Source organism: Cervus elaphus, chromosome 6 (genome assembly GCF_910594005.1).
Source record: "Cervus elaphus chromosome 6, mCerEla1.1, whole genome shotgun sequence".
Lineage (NCBI taxonomy): Eukaryota > Metazoa > Chordata > Mammalia > Artiodactyla > Cervidae > Cervus > Cervus elaphus.
The window spans coordinates 7834629-7850073 of record NC_057820.1 but is presented as its reverse complement, the minus strand read 5'-3'; the positions used below and the strand labels follow the sequence as shown (position 1 = coordinate 7850073).

General features: G+C 37.2%; 1 non-coding gene across 1 annotated transcript; it reads right to left on the bottom strand.

Annotated features, from left to right (window-relative positions):
• Nucleotides 1-14876: 14876 nt before the first annotated feature.
• On the bottom strand, nt 14877-14948 carry TRNAS-GCU. The gene has a single exon. It is a non-coding gene; the product is annotated as a tRNA-Ser (tRNA).
• Nucleotides 14949-15445: the final 497 nt, after the last annotated feature.

Genomic DNA, 15445 nt, shown 5'->3' with positions numbered 1-15445 from the left:
TTGGTCCAACGTGGAGCAGTTCTAGGAGGATATTGTATACCTAGAGTTTCTTGTGTGCTGAGTAGAGTTTATCAAGACCATATCTCAGCTGTATAGCTCCCTCTGCCTGATCCTGCTTCCCTTCCTAGCTTTCTACAGGTGTTGGTCACAAGGGCTTCTATAACAAATATTCTGCTTGATAAACTTTGTCTGAATCTGTTTATCAAGAAGCACAACCTGTGACAGGTCAACAGGTGACTTCTCTTTCATGAATGGCCTTTTTTTCTTTTCTGATAACCACTTATTGATATCAATATTCAAATCTTAGAGGCAAATGGGTGAATTGGGGCTGGAGATAGCTCAGTTGGCCCTGCCTAAATATCTAGAAAATGTGAGACTCTCTGGGGCTAATTTTAGACAGCTGGAGAGAAAGAAAGATAGGCAAAAAAGAAGAAGAGGTGAATCAGAAAATGGTATAAGGCTGAGACTACACGGGATGGGGCAAGTCACTGAAAAAATTCGGGTGGGGATGTGGTCAAAAGAATGATTTTTAGTAAGAATATCAGACAAATATTGTGTATTTACACAATTTACATTGTGTGGTTTATCTCAAATAAATTGTTCCTTCATCTCTGTGTTTGCATGCTGTCTCTTCAGGCGTGTCCTTCATCTTCAATATCCTGTAAAAGTCTGTCATATAAAGAAGCTTTACATGATAACCTTTGGGAGACTGAATCATGCCTGGATTAGTATTGTATAGACCAGGGAGCAAGCTGATCCATTAATGTATCAAATTCATTGGAACTGGGAACTCAGAGTCATAGGGGACCTTGGTGACACAAACTCTAGGTGCTGGGATTGAATCACATGTAAATCTTAAGCAGTACTTGGGCTATATCTGTTCACTTGTTTGCTTTATTCTCTGATTATGCTTTCTTACAACAGTTCCCATCATGCAACATAATGGCATATTCATAATTAACACTTCTGAAATGTTTGTGGAATAAATGTATATGGATATACATTAATATACTTGGTTGTGCAAGTATCTTTCTCCCTACTTAACTATGAACCTTGGTGAATCTGAGTCATTTTTTTTTTATTACCCAAAGTGCCTAAAACAATGCTTGGCTCACAGCAAATCAATTACTCATTGAGAAGAATTCCTGAAAGTTGACTGTCATCTCAAAGTGAGACTCTGATGCCAGCTATCAATTTACTGCCTCTCAGCTCTTCATCTACCCTTCATTGCCTACTCTATGATGATAGAGATGACTTCTGTGAATGTTCCCTCATCGCTGCCTGGCACAATGCCCAGTTCTGTTAGTAGAGGGCACTGGGAAGACACTGCAAGAGGAAGAGTTGCTTCTTGGCGCTGGTGGGCTCACTTATCAGGATCTCATTTTGCACTGATGTTCCCAGCACCTGGTCCCTACAGCAGGCGCAATTCAGGATCCGGCTCCTGTGGTGCATGCTGGCCAAGCCCACCCAGTGGCCAGCAGCTTCCCCCAGCAGCTGCTCTTCATCATATACCCTGATCAAGTGGGGTTTATCCCAGAAATGCAAGAACTCTTCAACATACATAAATCAATCAATGTGATAAGCCACATTAACAAACTGAAGCATAAAAACCATAACGATTATCTCAGTAGATGCAGAAAATGCTTTTGACAAAATTCAGCATCCATTTATGATAATAATAGTAATAAAAAACACTTTATGGAAAGTGGTCATAGAGGAAACATACCTCAGTGTAGTAAAGACCATATGACAAGTCCACAGGAAACACCATTCTCAACTGTGGAAAAACTGAAAGCATCTCCTACCTCTAAGATCAGGGATAAGACAAAGTGTCCATTCTCTTCACTTTCATTCAACATAGTTTTGGAAGTCGCCATGGTAATCAGAGAAGGAAAATAAAATGAAAGGAACCTTGGGCAGGTTTATAGTTGAATGCCTCCAATGAGATATCTATCTGTGAACCATCTTTCTCAGGAGCTTCAAAGATGGCTTTCTAGCAAGTTTTAGAAGAGGGATTTTCAGAAATGTCCCCTGGCATGGCAGTACAGAGATATTTCTGTCATCTAGTGAGTCACTGGCATGCCCTCTCTGAGAAAGTCTGGATCTCAGCCCTGAGGGTCTTCTGTCTCAGTCCTAGGGACACTAGTTGGTCTTTATACTTGAAACTCCTGTATTCTTTAGCATTCACTCTACTTATTGCTGGGTTTCCCAGCTGTTACTAGTGGTAAAGGCTGCAATTCAGTCCTGACTGCAATTCAGGAGCTGCAGGAGCTGTGGGTTTGATCCCTGGGTCAGGAAGATTGCCTGGAGAAGGAACTGGCAACCCACTCCAGTATTTTTGCTGGAAAATCCCATGGAGAGAGGAGTCTGGCAGACTACAGTCCATAGGGTCGCACAGAGTTGGACACAACTGACTTAGCACACTTGCAAGCTCCTTATTGTCAGTATGTAATTATTTCAAACCCCTTTTATAGTGAGATTCTTTATATTAAATTTTACCCTTTACCCTAAGACTCTGTGAGATTTCTGTCTCCTGATTAGATACTGACTATATAGTAACAAACTCAGGACAACTCTGAATGGAAAATTCACTTTTCCACATATTTATAAATTTCAGATATTTTTCACAGGGTCCACAGAATTCAGCAAACTTAAAATCTAGAGGAAATTCAGATTAATGCACTGTTCTCTAAAGTAGTAATAGTATTCATAGATCAATTATACAGAAATATAGGCATGTATGTCAAATGTAATAAAAGATGTGAATACTAGGTACAAAGAAATAGATTTTGGTTTTGGCTTTCGCTATGAGACTTTCTCAGAACCTATATCATGTCAATGTGAAATATGAACTTCTGAGAGGTGGAGGCAGTACCAACAGTTTCCAAAGTCTGTTTAGCCACATTCTCTGACCTTAGCATCTTACCAAACATGTGGTTCTCAGATGTGTGCTGAAGAGCTGCCTGTAGGATTGTCTGATAGGTGGTTCACATATCAGCCTCAGCATCACCTGAGAAATAGTTGGAAATGCAAATTCTAGGGCCCAGCCCATCTTTTTGAATCAGAAGCTCTGAGTGTGAAGTCTAACAATCTGCATTTAAAAAATGTCTCTAAGTGATTCTATCTACACCTGTAGGTATGCACTCAAGTTTGATGCATTGATTTAACTCACTACTATTCCTTTATGGTGAGGAATCTCAAAAAAAAAAAAAAAAAAATCAGATACTTCCCAGTTGAAGAAACTTGCAAAAAAAAATGTCTATATTCAAACAAATTTCCATTTCTGGTTCTTTCTTCTATGTCCACCTTCAGTTGTGACTGCCTCTGAAACCTTCCCTTACCATTTTTTGTGTGTGTGAGACAGGGAAACAGAAAATGGGCTTGCATGTATTAAAAAGAACAAGCAAACTGTATAAATATAAAATAGCATTTCAGAAACAGGAAACACTTTGCCCCTGAAGTGCTCAAACACTAAAGCAATAACCATTTGCTAGAACATGATATAGAGGAGTCAAACATCAAACGAAGTTGGGACCAGAAGAGATGGTCTTTAAAGGCTACTCATTCTTGTGATTTTTCAGTTTTATGATTTCATAGCATGATTTTTTAAATCTTATCAAATAATCCAAAATGTTCCTGTGGGAAGAGAAATGTTTTGAATTGAGATAGAATCCTACTGATCTCTGCCTCCCCCGGCTCTCTCTCCACAAAAACGTATGCTGGTCCAGATGCTGCTTCTCATTTTCCATTTAGGTGGCATTTTCAAATATAGAAAACAATTTTGTAAACTCCCTGCCGTTTCTGTTTTGCTTGGGCTCTGCAGAGGCCCAAATAATTTATGGAAAAACAGCACCTGTGTTTTCCCCGGGAATGGCTTTCACAACATTGATGAATTTCAAATGAAGGGCATCTACCTCATTCAAGTTAAATGGAAAGAAAGTTCTCTTTACATTTCCAGACACTGATGGCAGAATATGCTCCAAAACTATTTTCTCATCCCATAAAAACACCAAACTGTATGTAAATATTTCTTTCCTTCAAGAGAAAGAAAGATGGTAGATTCAAACAATTTTATCAGAGGAAGAAATTCTAGGATTGATGTTTTTTGAGGATTTATCCAACAAGATTGATTCACTGCTTCATAAAGGCAGGAAAATTTTCTGGTGTACTCATTTACCTATTAAATAAATATTAATATTAATTTATTCAGCCTCTTCTGTATCAGGAATCACAATAATAAATAAATATATTTTATTGGGATTCACAATGGACATTTAGTTCAAGAAGGAGGACTGAACTTAAGCTTATCTCTGCTTTCAACTCAAGTGGGGGCTCTGTGAACTACGGCCTATAAACAGACTATCTGTTTTTATAAGTAAAGTTTTATCAAAGCCACAATCATTCATTTATATATTACTTTCTATGGTTTAATATTCCTGCTTTTTTCTTTGTTTCATTTTGAGTAGTTTCTACTGCTATACTTTCCTGTTTGCTAATCTTTTCCTCTGAAAGGTTTACTCTGTCACTGATCCCATTCATTGATTTTTCCCTCCTTCCATTTCACAGATAATCTTTTTCATCTCTAAAAACTATAATTTGACTTTTAAAAATATTTTCTGTGTCTCTATTTAACTGGTTTAGCTTTCTTTTCTTTAATGTCCTTCTACTTTAAAAAAAGAAAAAAAATCTATATCACTCCTGGGTCAGTTTAGATTCATTGGCCTTTATTTTTTCTCATTATGGATCATAATATTTTGCTTCTTTGGCTTTCTGGTAATTTTTAACTTGGTACAGACATTGTGAATTTTATCTTACTGATGATGGGTATTGTTGAATTCTTTTAAATATTATTGAACTGGGAAGCAATGGGATGCAATTAAATCATCTGAGGTCAGGAAGAGAGGATTACAGGGAAGAGGATGAGAAGAAAATAGTAGCACGCCTGCTACACAGAGGCAGGATTTACCTGCCTGAATGAAACAAGCAATCAAACAAAGGACAAAACATGTGAAATAATGGCTTTGAAGACACTGGGCCTGAGGAAAGGAAAGACAATGATCCCTGAAAGATGCAAAACAAGGTGAATCAGAAACACAATTGGAGATCTTGGAATAACAATGTGGTTGTTGGAAAAGAGCTTGGAGGCCATGATCAGGAATTGGAGCACTCATGAGTCCAGGCTTTCCCACCTGGATGGACCAAAATATTGATGGGCCCCTTTGGCCACAAGCAAATTGGTCTGTTTATGCCTGAGTGTTATACTGATAGTATTATTTTCTATGTATTATAAAATGGAGAAGCTAGGGACGAGTATGCTTAAGAGCTTAAGATCGAAAAGACAGCTTTTAAGACAAGTGAGAGAAACAACCCTGTTTGTATAAAGAGCGTGCCTCAAATATGTGTGTGTGTGTGTGTGTGTGTGTGCGCGCGCGCGTGCCGTACTGTGCTTTGTCGCTCAGTCATGTCCAGTTCTTTGCAACCCTCTGGATTGTAGCCCACCAGGCTCCTCTGTCCATGGGATTCTCCAGGCAAGAATACTGGAGTGGGTTGCCATGCCCTCCTCCAGGGGATCTGCCTAACCCAGGGATCCAACCCAGGTCTCCTGCACTGCAGGTGGATTCTCTACTGTCTGAGCCACCAGATAAAATATATATATATATATATATATTTTATGTATATGTATATATATATTTGAAATTTACTTAAAGAGTAGATATTAAAAGTCCTCAGCATAACAAAAATAAAATTGTAGCTGTGTGTGATGATGTATGTTAATTAGAATTATTGTGGTTGTTTTGCTATATATACATGTATCATTGTATTCTACACTTGAAACTCATATAATGCTATTTGCCAACTAAATCTCAATAAAAACAAATAAATAAGTAAAAAAGAGTGTCTTGTAGTGTGGCTGAAAAATGATTTGATGGCTAAAGAGAAATGGAGTTAGAAATAAAAGTTAAAAAGCTTATAAAATGCCCAACAGTTAATTTTCAGACACCTGAATAGATAATCAGAAAAGTAAAAACCTTAGAAACTTAATTTCTAAAAAATCTTTTAAGGAAGATTCAATTGCACAAGGTGTTATTTTTTAGGTGTACAGACAACATACCCAAAGGAAGAGCTGATTGTATTTTGCACATGAACATCCATAGCCAAGAAGAATTCACCAGGCTGGAGAAAATTGGGAAGGATTATCTCTAAGGAATATCCTACTGGCCCTTGAAGAACCAGATTTTGTTCTTTGTAAAATCCTTAGCAGTTGTGCAGAGAAATAGCAAATTCATTATCACTTCTAATAGCTTCCAAGTAAACTATAAACTAGAAAAGCTGTGGAACTTAGAAAAAAATCCCTAATGCACAATAACACCTGTTAAATACTTTCATATATTGGGAAAAAATACAGAAGTTGTGTATACCTGGTCTGTGGTACCCTCAAGTGCAGGCACCAGAGAGTCCCTTCTGAAAGGGACCTCTGAGACAAGGCATTATTTGGGATGTGGCGTGTGTCCTGCGGCTGGTGACGTGCAAACAGAGTTCAGATAGGTACTGTATGAATCTGCCAGTGAGTTTACAAAAAGAAAACCTTTAATATGCCTTCTCACTAATACTCATGGATTTTCTGATAAACTGATCAGATATTTAGAGGCATCATAAAAAACATAATACCATGTTATGTTTACCTACTGTCTTATAACTTTAAAAACAAGTCCCTGGGATTCATTTAATCAATCATCAATATATTATTGGGTTCCTATTATGCTTCTGACACTGTACCTACCCTAGGGCACAGAGGCCAGGTCATTGGCCTCATAAAGCTCAGACTTCAGTGGAGAAGAAAGAGTGACCTCTATGTAATATGATGAACTAAAATGGTCATTGCATCAGATTCTCCCAGCAGGCTTTTCAAGATGGCACGGCGTGTGTTCACCACTTGTAACTGCAGAGCTGCCCATGGTGTCAGTGTCTGTCTATGAATAGCCCAATCTGGGCTAGAATAGGGTTATTTGAGATCCTCCTCTGGTTCCCTTTCCTCTTCGGCTGGTTGCTCTAAACACCCCGTGTTCACCAGGATGTAGTCCTGCCTCTCAGCAGATGGTTCAAGAACACTATCTCTAGACCTGGATTAATAAGGAAGATTGCAGCTGGCACTCCCCACTGAGGGAACTTGAACGAATGCTAGAGATCTCCAGTTCCTGAAGTACCAGGTAATGCCACCTAGGTGCCCTGTATCCCTTACTGGGTCTTGCACCATTTGGGTTATAGTAGTTCAGTTTCATTTTCACTTTTCTGCTCTTTTCATAAGTAACCCTCTCATACTGCTTTCAATATGAAAAAGCAAGAGAATTCCAGAAAAATATCTACTTCTGCTTTTACGCCAAAGCCTTTGACTGTGTGGATTACAATCAACTGTGGAAAATACTTCAAGACTTCAAGAGATGGGGATACCAGACCACCTTACCTGCCTCCTGAGAAACCTGTTTGCAGGTAAAGAAGCAACAGTTAGAACCGAACATGGAACAACAGACTGGTTCCAAACTGGGAAAGGAGTATGTTACAGCTGTATATTGTCACCCTACTTATTTAACTTTTATGCAGAGTACATCATGCGAAATGCTGGACTGGATGAAGAACAAGCTGGAATCAAGATTGCGAGGAGAAATATCAATAACCTTAGATACGCGAATGACATCGTCGTTATGTCAGAAAGCAAAGAGAAACTGAAGAACCTCTTGACGAAAGTGAAAGAGGAGAGTGAAAAAGCTGGCTTAAAACTCAGCATTCAGAAAACAAAGATCAAGGCATCTGGTCCCATCACTTCACGGGAAACAATGAAAACAGTGAAAGACTTTATTTTCTTGGGCTCCAAAATCACTGCAGAGGGTAACTGCACCCATGAAATTAAAAGACACTTGCTCCTTGGAAGAAAAGCTACAATCAACCTAGACAGCATATTAAAAAGCAGAGACATTACTTTGCCAACAAAGGCCCATCTACTCAAAGCTATGGTTGTTCCAGTGGACATGTATGGATGTGAGAGCTGGACTATAGAGAAAACTGAGTGCCAAAGAATTGATGCTTTTGAACTGTGGTGTTAGAGAAGACTCTTGAGAGTCCCTTGGAGAGCAAGGAGATCAAACCAGCCAATTCTAAAGGAAATCAACCCTGAATATTCATTGAAAGGACTTTTGCTGAAGCTGAAGCTCCAGTACTTTGGCTATCTGATGCAAAGAACTGACTCATTGAAAAAGACCCTGATGCTGGGAAAGATTGAAGACAGGAGGAGAAGGGGATAACAGAGGATGAGAGCGTTGGATGGCATTACTGACTTGATGGACGTGAGTTTGAGCAAGCTCTGGGAGTTGGTGATGGACAGGGAAGCGTGGTGTGCTGCAGAAAATGGGGTCACAAAGAGTCAGACACCACTGAGGGACGGAACTGAACTGAACTGATCGCTGTCACAGCAGTCACTTCACCACCTGTTGAAGGTGTCCTCAAAGCTGATACGGTTCAGGCCTTGCTGTCTATCTCTGGATCATAACAGATTCAGCCCAAAGAGATGCTGACTTTCATTAAAAACAACAGCAATTGCCCTGCTCCCCTCCAGTCATCACTAGCTGTTCTTTGTGAGTCTGTTTCTGCTTTATTACATTTGCTTGTTTTACCATTTAGATTCCAAATACAAATAAAAGCACAGTATTTTTCTTTGTCTGACTTATTTCAGTAAGCATAATACCCTCCAGGTTCATCTATGTTGTTCCTAATAGCAAACTGTCATTCTTTTTATGGTTGAGTAATATTCCATTATATATTTGTGTGTGTGTGTGTGTGTGTGTGTATGTATCACATCTCTTTATTTTTCATCTGTTGGTGGACACTTATGTTGCTTCTATAATCTTGGCTATTGTAAATAATGCTGCTATGAATGTTGGAGTGAATATATCTTTTTGGATATATGTGTGTTTTTGTTTTTAGTGATTTTGCTTTTAGGTTTTTGTTTTGTTTGGATAAACACCCAAGAGTGGACCTGATGCATTGAATGGTGGTTCTATTTCTAAGTTTTTGAGGAACCTCTGTACTGTTTTCCATACTGGTTGTCCCAATTTACATTCCTACCAACAGTGTATATGGGTTCCATTTTCTTCACATCCTTGCCAGCATTTGTTATTTCTTATCTTTTTGGTGGAAGCCATTCTGACAGATATGGAGGAAGGGCAAAATCAGTGAAGGGAACTAAAAGGTTCAAGCCACTAAGTATAAAGTAAAGAAGTTACAAGGATATAATGTGCAGCATATGCCAATATTATAACTGTCTTTGAATGGAGTATAATCTATAAAATTAACAAATTACTAGGTGCACATATGTTGTAGGCTGTTCAAACAAATATAATATTGCAAGTCAACTATACATCAGTCTAAAAATAGGTAAAAACAAGAATAGCAGCAACAACCATAATGACATAACTACTCACTTGAAGGCATAGGAAAAAAAAAATAAGGGTCTATTGCTGGAGAGTTGAGGACTAAATAAATAAGAAATTAACCTGAAGAAGTTCTATCCTAGAGTTTAAGCTCTGAGAATTTTGAAACTCCTTGTTTAAAGAGGTCAAATTTCAGGATTGTGACTTTAGAGGCACTATTTTAGACAACATTGATGATTTACTTGAAAGCATAAAATGTTCAAAGTTGTCTGGAAGCATAAGAGAATCAGGCCAACACTGATACTGCCAGCAAAAAACAAAACAAAACAAAAACTGTGTTTCTAGCATGTTCTTTGTCTCATCTGGTCTGTTTCCTTCCTTATTCCAGACCCAGATCCTTATCAAGATCAATTTATGTTATAGTCTTTTCTGACATGATCCATCTATCTCATTAGACTTGAAGCTCCTTCAGATTAAAATATATGTTATATCCCTCTTTACAAACTCAGGTATTAGCACAGACTTAGGCAGGCAGCTGGAACTCAATAGTTTTCTATCAAATAAGTAAGACTTTGTATCCATTAACAAATAAAGAATCTAGATTTAAACTTTTCTATGGGAATTACTGAGATGTAGTCCAAGCTCCACAGGTTACGCATAAAACATGTAGTCTCAGAAAAGTTAAGTTTCTTATCTGAGAGAAACATTTAATAAAGTGTGATCATTTATATTATATTCCATTTATTTATTTTTCCAAAAAGCACTGCTTTTATACATATAGGATTTATTATTACCGAGTTTCCACAATTTGTCAGAGTGTATTTCCAGGAATATTGATTAGGTGCACATTAAGACAAATGTCCTGGGGCCAAATAATTTGAAAACCATTCAGTGGTGTGCTGGATCTGTCCTAGACTGCTTTGTGAGATCCAATCACTAAACCTCTGCTGCAAATCAGGGATTAAACACAGTTTTTAGTAAAACCAAAATCATATATGCTTACAAATAAAAACTTGTATGAAAACAAATATAACAAATACTTAAAGTTTACTACTTCCTAATAATTTCATAGCATTTTACTATTATTATGCTATTGAGGGTGTATATATATATTGTACCTTTATGACAGAAATATTACCACTTATTTCTTGACAACTATGTTCACTCATATCATGTTGGTAGCTTAAAATTGGCCTTCATGGGAATATTTACACAATAATAATTAGTAAATAGTGCAAATGAGCTTGACTTAGTGCCGGGAGGTCAAATAAAGTTTCAGTTTATTGAATATGATTTCCAAAAGGGTGAGAAATAATTTAACAGAAAAGTCACATATCAGACTTGATAAATCTATCGGCAAAGCAGTTAATGAACTATCTGCAACTAAATATATCAACTCGTAGTTGAACTGTAACTATACACTGTTTATGGATACAAGAGTTTGGCCAAAATCAATAAATTTTGTCATAATCACTTGCTAAAATAGTTAATGTGCATGAGTATTAAGTCCTCATTTATCTTCTTTTTCTCCTTCCTTTGCTGAAATATTCAGTCCTAAAGACATTAGGTGGAGTCAAGCAAAGTTGGTGTCCGTGACTGTGAGGCCTTAGTGGCCTAGAGTAGGCTGTTGAGGACCAAGGTAGATAAAGAGGGTGTCCCCTTGGAGGGGTTCCTCTGGTATGTAGTGTTAGAGCCCAAGCAGGGTGCTGAGATTGCCCATTTCCAGAGATGGCAAAGTAGGCTGTCAGAGCCTGAATAGATTAAGGAGGTGGTCCATCAGGGTAAGGAAGCTTCCATACAGCTTAAGTGACTGGGGTTTGGCGGGTGAAGAGAGTCTCCAACATGGAGACAGTGTTGGCTGCCCAGTGTGGACTGCTGGATCCTGAGGGGAGTCAAATAGACAACTATAAACAGGAGGTAGTGGTGACCATGAAATATTGGTTACACATGGAAGAACTGATCAAATAAGTAAATATTACGGGTAATGAAAACCAGATTTATTACCGTGAAAGAAAGGACTTACAAATATTGAAATAAAGCAACTTAGAATTGAGCCTGCAGGGTTAGATTAGCATCATAGGTATTGAAACCACATTGAAAAAAAAAAAAAACTACAAGAAGAAAAATATATCAATGTAAAGACATGTGTATATGTATCCGTGTGAACATTCATATGTATTTGTCTGTACCACTGATAGTCTCTGGGAGTAGGAAAACATACCCAGGAACCAGATCTTAGCTTCTAAAAAATGTGATCTACAGTATTTAAACCAAAAGGAACCACGAAATCATGGAAAAACTGTTTGGTTCTTGGGCCAGGGCAGTGAAAGTACAAGATGAGACTGGAACATCTTGTACTTGAAAGCCAGAAAGTGCTCAGAGAATAAGGGGGGCTTATCAAAAAGACACAGAAGCCAGCTGGAAACATTTACACTGTCCAGATTTGGGGAAATTTCAGCATCAAAATAATGAACGGATTGAATTATAACCCATTAAATAAAATAGGAACATCTGACTCTTTATTTTTATAAATATGCAAATAATAAATTAAAAATTGAATAAGAAATAATATATTTATGCAGATCCAAAATACCTCCCCATAAAATCCTTGCTAAATAGAAAAGGGATTAGAGTAATGTTATGGTGGGAAGCCTGGCAGACACCACCTTAATCCGATGATCAAAGCAAGCATCATCACATATGGGACAAGTCAAAAACATGTGGACCGGATAGGAAGCATTGCATCAGTGATATTCCTGCCAAAGATGCATAGCCTGCATCTAATCAAATCTAAATTGGGGGATGTTCTACAAAATAACTGGCTTGTAATGTAAAAATATCAAGATCATGGAAGTCAAGAAAGACTTTAACAAAGATCTCAGACAAAAGTTAGAATAAAGATACATATAAATGAAATGCCACACATGATTCTGGACATGATCATTTTTCTGTAAAATACCCTATTGGGATAACTGAAAAAGTCTTGAATAGAATCTGAACTTAGGATGGTTGTGAAATATCAATAGTGTTTTCATTATTTAATGAATATTTAAAAGAATATTCTTGCACATGGAAACACTACTAAAGTATTAGCGGTAGATATCAAGTAAGTGATGGGCTAAGGGAAAATTTATTTCTACTATAATTGAAACTTCAATTTTGAGATAAAAACATTGTTATCATGTCATATGACTTAGCAAGTCTGTCACTAACCATAGAGCTGAGAGCTAATATTTATACAAAAAATTGTATCAAATTACCCAAAGTATACTAGTCCTAATAGCTGGAAATTGAAAACAACCCAAACAAACCATCAATAGGAGAGTGAATAAACACATTTGTGGAATATTCATGCAACAGAATACCAATTGAAAAACAAAACACCACTAATACATGCAAAAACATGGATGATTCTCAAAAATATGAGTGAAAAAAAGAATATGAAGATGGACACTATATAATACCTATTGAATGATGCCATTTATAAAGTTCAAAAACAAGCAAAGTTAATCAATGATCTGGAAATCAGAAGAATGATCGCTTTTTAGGGAAACTGAATGAGAAAGTTCAGACAAGAACTTTTCCAATACAACGCTCCATACCTTAACCAGGTGATGTGTACACTGGTGTATGCATTTGACAAAATGCATTAAGATGTACAATTATGATTATGCATCTTATTGCAAGTAAATTATACTTAAATAAACCACTGTAATCATTTAATAAATACCATGGAGAAAAATTCTGCCTTCTCAATAGTCTAAGTTCAGCATTTATGAGTAAAATAGTCAACAATTTCAACTTCTCTTTCTGCCTTGCGTTTATTCTACTGCATTGTGGTGGTCGTCCCTTTATACTTCTCATGAAGTAAAAGAACAAGTTGTTTGTAATGACTTGTAAGCAAATTCCTTCACAAACATAAAACTTGCAGGAAGTCTCTGAAATTATAAAAGTTTGAACAAGAAAGCATTTTGGTCTAATGTATGCAATCCAATATTATATAGTGCCTTATGTCTAGGGAATATATTAGCAAAAATTACTTTTTATTACAAAGCAGTAGGCCTTCAAGAAATTCTTTATGATTCAATAAAATGGTAACAAAGTGTGGAATGTTTTGTGGTTGTTGCAGCATTTTCCAGAAACCACACACCTTATATTGAGTGAATCTATAATTGTTGGACTTTTTTTTTTTTTTTTTTTTTCAGCTGAACAGCACTTTTGAGACTATGGTTTTCTGAGAGGTTGTGAAAGGAAAATTGGAAATATCACATATCTGCTGACAAGACATAGAAGGGGCCTTTCACTTTACATTTTCTTTTTACTTCTGAAGGAAGGCAAAATGCTCTTTAAAGACAAAAACACTTCCTTTGGGTTCCCTCTCCTGAATGAAAACCATTTATCCGATAATTGGGGGCTACATGTCTTACAAATAAAAACTTAGGGTCAGAGGTAAGTTGTTTTGTTATTTTGTGAACCTGGGGAGTCCACTGAGTCTTATATAAATCAAATGTGGGCCTTGAAAACACTAAATTGTCTTAGTTTTACATTCTCTTAATGTGCTATCATTTTCAAAGAGAAATATCTTAAGATAATTGCTCTGCTCATTTTTCCTCTTTCATCTCGAATAGGGGTATTTACTCTGAAAATTTCATTAAGTTGAATTTTTGATCCATAGGCTATTGATGTGTATGATTTTCCTTCAAGTCCACATGAGGTCTCTCTCCACCTCAAGCAGAATTGCATCACATTGCCATCTTGGTGGGTTTGACGTTAGAGTTACTGTCAAAATGGCAAGCTGCATTTATGACCTTGCAACGAACAGGTATTTCTTCTTATTCTGTCCTGGAGCCTGGGTTTTATTGGATCTAGTGAAATAAGTGAAGATTTAATGAAAGTCAGGGTCTGAACAAAAAATTAAAAACTACAATTCTTCCATTTTAATTAGCTCCCAAGATGACTTCTCTATTTTAGAAACAGTTCAGTTCTCTTTAACACAAACGGTGGTTCCATAATGAACTAATTGGGTACTCTCTTTGTGGAAACACCAATTAGCTCACATGGTTGTGGGAATCTTGCCCCTTCTCTTTCTCATTTTGATACCAAAGCCTCATCACTCCTGACCAACTTCCTTGTGTATCCTTGTTCTCATTGATCCTTCTTTTTTTCTCAATATAGTTGTATGTACACAACCATGTATAAAATAAATAGCTAATTGGAAGCTGCTATATAGCACAGGGAGCTCAGCTTGGTGGTCCTGTGATAACCTAGATGCGTGGGATGAAGGGGGTGGGAGAGAGGTCCAAGAGAGAGGAGATACATGTATGAAAAGTGAAATCGCTCAGTCGTGTCCGACTCTTTGTGACCCGTGGACTGTAGCCTACCAGGCTCCTCCTTCCATGGGATTCTCCAGGTAAGAATACTGGAGTGGGTTGCCATTTCCTTCTCCAGGGGATCTTCCCGATCCAGGGATCGAACCTGGATCTCCTGCATAGCAGGCAGACGCTTTAACCTCTGAGCCACCAGGGAAGTCCCCAGGAAGCCCCCTGGAAGCCCCCGGGAAGCCCCCTATACATGTAGCTTATTCTCTTAGTTGGACAGCAGAAACTAGCACAATATTATAAAGCAATTACATTCCAATAAAAAGTTGTATGTAAAAATCTATTGTGAGGTTTATTTGTATCAGTTTATGATTCTATAATTATTTTGAGGATAGATGAATAAAATTCTTGAGAATTAACTTTTTTTTAAAAGAAATTGGGGGAAAAACTAGAAAGTATCCCAAAAGAAGATAATAGAGATACAAAAAATTGATGAAGCATGTAGAAATATCTCTGGCAAGTAAGGATAAGTAAAAGTGAGAAAAAAAAGTTAAAAACTGACTATCAGAAATGAGATGGTATGTGTGATGTGCAACTGCATGGGAATGGATTTAAATATGTAAAGTCATATATATTTTGCTTTTTTTCTAGCAAAATATAAACTAATGATACTGATTCAAAAAGAGTTTGGAAATACGAACTATT